This window comes from Silene latifolia, chromosome X, assembly GCF_048544455.1.
Source record: "Silene latifolia isolate original U9 population chromosome X, ASM4854445v1, whole genome shotgun sequence".
In the NCBI taxonomy this organism is placed as follows: domain Eukaryota; kingdom Viridiplantae; phylum Streptophyta; class Magnoliopsida; order Caryophyllales; family Caryophyllaceae; genus Silene; species Silene latifolia.
In genome coordinates, this window is record NC_133537.1 from 16,720,879 (window position 1) to 16,726,994 (window position 6,116).

The window sequence follows — 6,116 nt, forward strand, 5'->3', positions numbered from 1 at the left end:
CGACCCTCGAGAGAGGGAGTGGGATGACCCGGAAATTGATGGGGCTTAATGACCTTAGCAAATATTGGACTACCTTGGGAAAATGCATGTTTTTGGGGTAGTCGGGTATAGAGTTAGGGATTCCGACCTTCGAACCCGAGAGGGGGGGTTGGTGGGTAGTACTAGTGTCCTATTTCGAACCCGAGAGGGGGGTCTTAGGCGAATTAGAGCCGTCACCTCCTCACCTAGCTACCCTTATGATTACCTTAGAGATTTAATTGTGTGGAGTTACAAATTGTTTGGGGAGAACCGAGTCTTAGGTTTTTAATATATTTGATTTACAACTTTTCATTTTATCTTGCTCATTCACCTATTTCTTATTTAGTTTGTTTTCTCTTGTTGTTGGTAGTTCTAGTATAATCATTTCCATCCCTTATTGCCGACTTAGCTAAACGATAGGATTAGAACAATTAGTAGTCTTTTCAACTCCTTGTGGGATCGACCCTTAATAGTGTATAACGATAAAATCGTGCACTTGCGAGGTATAGCTTGATACCATCACTTCGTTAGGGAAGGAAGTCAAGAACTCTTTCACGGATTTCCCGAACCTTGGAACTACCTCGGAAGGAAGCTAGCCGGAATCGAGATCTTTCACGATTGCTACTTCATTCCTCCAGAAGCGATTCCTACCGTCAATGCTCGTCAAGCACCTTGCTTAGACGAACAAGCTGTTAGTCTACTATTTGGGGAAGATCGATTTGTTAGAGCCGCGCAGGATGAGATCATTACCATGATATTTCAAGACGTTCACTTCAACCCTACCGCGTTAATCGCAGAAACAAACGCGAACCAGCAGAAAGGATGGAGAAAATCATCAAGTGGACCAACAATCAAGGAAGACTCTTCAAGCTCACCACTGGAGAAGGAGAGATGTTCAAAGGAGAACCAAAAGACGATGAATTCGAGTTAGAGTCAGAGTCGGAGTCTAGAGAAGTAACTAGGAAATCTCCTCCTGTCGTCGCCCCCACTCCCTTTGTTTCTCCTAGCTTAGCCTCAAATAGTAACAGTAGTTCGGGAAATGTCCCAACAACTGTCCCTTTACCGCCGCTGACCACAGATCAGATGGCCTCTTTGTTTCAACTTTTCTCAAACTTTAATATGAATAAATCAGGTTCTGCTTACTCTTCGTGTTATCTTGAATGCAATTCTGTTTATGATGATACTGAGGATGACCCAGATCCGGACTCAATTGAGATACCTCCCTACATAGCCAAGGAAATACTACAAGAGGGGGAAGGGGACCAGTAATAGAGAACACCGAACCCATCAATGTAGGAACCGAACTAGAACCCCAAGAACTTAGCATAGAGACTACCTTGAGCTCCGCCGAAAGGGCCAGTTTCATAGACCTCCTAAACGAATTCAAAGACGTTTTCGCTTGGTCCTACAAAGACATGCCAGGGATCGACAAGGATATCGCCGAACATAGAATCCCAATTAAGCCAGGTTTCAAGCCCGTGAAACAGAAGCTTCGTCGAATGAGGACAGAATGGGCTCTCAAGATTAAGGAAGAAGTCTATAAGCAATTCAAAGCCTGGTTCATCAAAGTTTCCGAGTACTCTAACTGGGTAGCCAACATAGTACCCGTACCCAAAAAGGATGGGAGAATCCGTGTTTGTGTTGATTTTAGAGACTTAAACAAAGCAAGTCCTAAAGATGACTTTCCTCTACCACATATCGACATATTGGTGGACAATACCGCAGATCACGCGTTACTATCCTTCATGGATGGGTACGCGGGTTACAACCAAATCAAGATGGCCATAGAAGACATGCATAAGACCGCCTTTATCACTCAATGGGGAACCTATTGCTATACGGTCATGCCGTTTGGGTTAATCAACGCCGGAGCTACATATCAACGCACCGCAACTACACTCCTACATGACATGATGCATAAAGAAGTTGAGGTATACGTAGATGACATGATCGTCAAGTCCAAGGATAGAGAGGGGCATATTGCGAACCTTCGCAAATTCTTCTCAAGGCTACAAAAGTACAACATGAGGCTCAATCCTCAGAAGTACGCATTCGGAGTAACATCTGGCAAACTCCTGGGATACGTCGTTAGCCAACGAGGTATAGAAATAGACCCTTCTAAGATCAAAGCTTTGATAGAAATGCCACAACCTCAAACGGAAAAAGAAGTCAGAGGATTCCTGGGAAAAGTGCAATATATAAGTCGATTCATATCGAAACTCACCATGATCTGTGAACCTATATTCAAAAAGCTCAAGAAAACAGACCACACCATGTGGGATGATGACTGTCAAAAGGCATTCGACCGAATCAAGGAGATATTAGCTAAACCACCCGTGCTCATGCCACCTCAACGAGATCAACCTCTTGGTTTATATCTCACAGTAACCGAAACAGCCATGGGCGCCATGCTAGCTCAAACCGTAGGAAAGGAAGAAAGGGCTATCTACTACCTTAGTAAGAAGTTCTTGGAGTACGAATGCAAATACTCACAACTCGAAAAGACATGCTTCGCTCTTGTGTGGGCAACGAAGAAGCTACGTCATTACATGCTTAGCTACTCCGTAAAAATATACTCCAAAATGGACCCTGTCAAATACCTCTTCGAGAAACTCGTCCTCAACGGACGCCTAGCAAGATGGACCTTGATGCTCTTAGAGTTCGATCTCAAATACGTACCTCTGAAAGTTATAAAAGGGCGGGCCGTTGCCGAATTCTTTGCAGAAAATCCCATCAATGATGCACAAACAATAGATACTTGGTCATTTCCAGACGAGAATATACTCCAAACCGATGTAGACTCCTGGGACCTTTACTTTGACGGAGCATCAAACTTAAGGGGATTTGGAATAGGAGTGTTGCTCATTTCTCCTGAAGGCGAGCATACACCGATCTCTGTCAAACTCGACTTCGAGGTGACAAATAACGCTGCAGAATATGAAGCTTGTCTCATTGGACTACAAGCGGCAGTAAGGTTAGGCATTAAAAACCTCCGAGTGCATGGGGATTCGTCCCTGATCATCAATCAAGTTACAGGATCTTGGAAAATCCGAAGCGAAAGCCTAACACCTTATCAAGCCAGAATAGACCAGGTTGCCCAATTCTTTGATCACGTGACCTATCTACACCTACCTCGGGAAGAAAATCAATTTGCAGATGCTCTTGCAAAACTTGCATCATTGATTAATATGCCAGATGACATGGTGGAAATGCCTTTATGCATCGAACGACGATCAGAGCCAGCTTACGTCCACCAAATCACCGATGAAGAGGAAGTCATAGAGGAACCTTGGTTCCAAGCAATCCTAAATTTCAAGATCAACGGTACCTATCCACCAGATATAGACAAAAGGGGACAACGTGCTATATGCCTATTAGTTTCCCAATATGTTCTCATGCAAGGAGAGCTATACAAAAGAACACCTCTTGGTGTAATCCTACGTTGCCTTGATCATTCACAGGCGCGGAAAGTGATGGAAGAAGTCCATGATAGAGAGTGCGGTCCTCACATGAGTGGGCCCATGATGGCAAATAAAATCACACGTTTGGGGTACTATTGGACCACAATGGAATCCGATTGCATCAAATACGTAAGACATTGCCACAACTGCCAAATCTTCGGGAACGTACAACATGTCCCTCCTTCATTGCTCTATACGATGACATCTCCTTGGCCATTTTCTGCCTGGGGAATTGATATAATCGGGAAGATAACTCCAGCCGGAACAGGAGGTCATTGTTTCATCCTAGTGGCAATTGACTATTTCACCAAATGGGTAGAAGTGGCTTCCTACGCTAGTCTCACGGCTAAAAATGTAGCAAAGTTCATACAAAACAACATCATCTGCCGATATGGTTGCCCACATGAGATCATTAGTGATAATGGATCACATTTCCAAGCTGAGACTGAGCAGTTGCTAGCTAAGTACAAAATTAGGCATCACCACTCTTCGCCATATAGACCACAGACTAATGGCGTGGTAGAGGCGGCAAATAAGAACGTTGTCACAATTCTCAAGAAAAGGATTGACAACTATCGAGATTGGACAAGCAAAATACCCTTTGCTTTGTGGGGATATCGTACATCTGTCAGGACGCCCACTGGGGCCACCCCTTTCTATTTGACCTACGGCATGGAAGCTGTATAGCCAGTCGAGTTAGAAATACCATCCTTGCGTATCTTACTCGAAAGTCAAATCCCGGAAGCCGATTGGAAGAGGGATAGATATGAAGAACTCATCCTCCTGGATGAACGTAGGCTACGCGCATTACATAATGTCCAAACCTATCAGGCACGTATCAAACGAGCCTTCAACAAAAGGGTCAAGCCAAGGAACATCAAGGAAGGAGACTTAGTACTCAAGTCGATTAGAGCTCTTTTACCTGTCGATCCACGAGGAAAATTCAAACCTAATTGGGCCGGGCCATTTCTAGTCAAGTCCATACTTCCAGGGGGTACGGTTAGAATCACAGACCTAGATGGGAATGAATTTGCCAACCCGACGAACCTTGACCAACTAAAGCGGTATTATGCCTAGAATAGGAACAAAAACGCGCCTCGCATAACCTCACGTGTCGCTCTTGTGGCACTAAATAAACGGCCCCTGGCCAAGCTGAAATAAGCTAATGTCAGCATGCTCTTGCATCTTGACAATCTGTCATCCTCATATCATCAAATAAACTAAATTGCACCTTAAGAGTAAGTAAAAAGCTCATGCTTATTTTCTAAGTTCATTACAAGCTCTTGCTTAGAACAATTATTCTTTTACATTTACTCGAACTACGCGCAAGGGTTTGATTTCATTTTTTAATGAATACGTAGGCAATCCTTCACAGGATACAACCCATTAATTTTAAAATGTAAATAGAAGGACATTTGCAGTTGCATTTGGAATTCGACAAGAATAATAAATAGAAAATCACAACGGTTTCATAACCAATTAACCTCCTTTATTTCATTCATTTTCTAAATAATAATAATAGTACGCTACATAATAATAATGCTAAAGATAAAAAAATAAAATAAAATAGGCTAGGATTCTAAAAACCCCACCTTCTTATTACAATAATAATAATAAATAATAATAAAGACTTGGGCTATTCCTCCATTTTTCCTTTGCCCTTGTCATTTTTGTCATATTTCTTGTCACGACCTCGAGCCGGACGCTCTTGCGCCACTTCGGACCTAATCACCAACGGTCTTTCTCGTGGTCTAACCTTCCCATTCTTGCCGATCACTTTGTCCACGGCAGGAGAGGCCTTCGGTTTCTTCGAAGGATGAACAACTCGAAACCCGGCTTCTTCCTCTCCCTCAGTCAGATGCTTCTCTTTCTCCTTTTCCACCTCGCGCACCTTGTAGTTAACGGGCTCCCGCTTCCTCAATCTCTCACGCTCCTCCGGAGTAGTAGCTTTCCTCCACCGCAGATAGGAGTCCGACACCCATAAAGCACTAACAGAAGAGTTCAAGAACCATACATTTCTTTGAGCCCATTTAATGGCCCACTCCCTTCGACTCTCAATAGTAAGCGCCACCTAGCGATCTGGGATGTGTCAAGCTTCGGGATTGTCCTTCAGTCCAACTGTCTCATCGCCCTCTCCGGAAGATGCATACCATGAATTCCAAGCCGGGAATGCGCACAGATCGTAGGATACAAGGAAGACACTCCAAAGTGATGATTTGAGATGCCACCATGGTACGATCCATCTAATCAAGGGACCGTCATCACTCTTCAATTTGTTTTCCCAATAATTGCAGACTCGAGTGAAGTCCACCATGTAGAGCCTAGTCCTCATAGCAATTGAGCGAGCATGATAGGCAGGAATATTAACTGGGGGCTCGATCAATCGAAGATGCTCCATAAGCCAAACCTACCAAAAAAAGCAGGTGTCAAAAAAAAAAAAAAAAAAAAAAAAAAAACAAGAAAAGAAAAAAAAGAGAGAGAAGAATTTCTTTATTATTCTTTACCTGCAAGATAATGGGACTTCCCAAATAAGGTAGGTCGCGATTGGCTTTCCTGTTGTCCAAACCCAATAGGATCTCTCCTAAACATAAACAAGCTGGGCTCCTGCGCAGTTCCATTTGCTCAACTAGGCCCAGG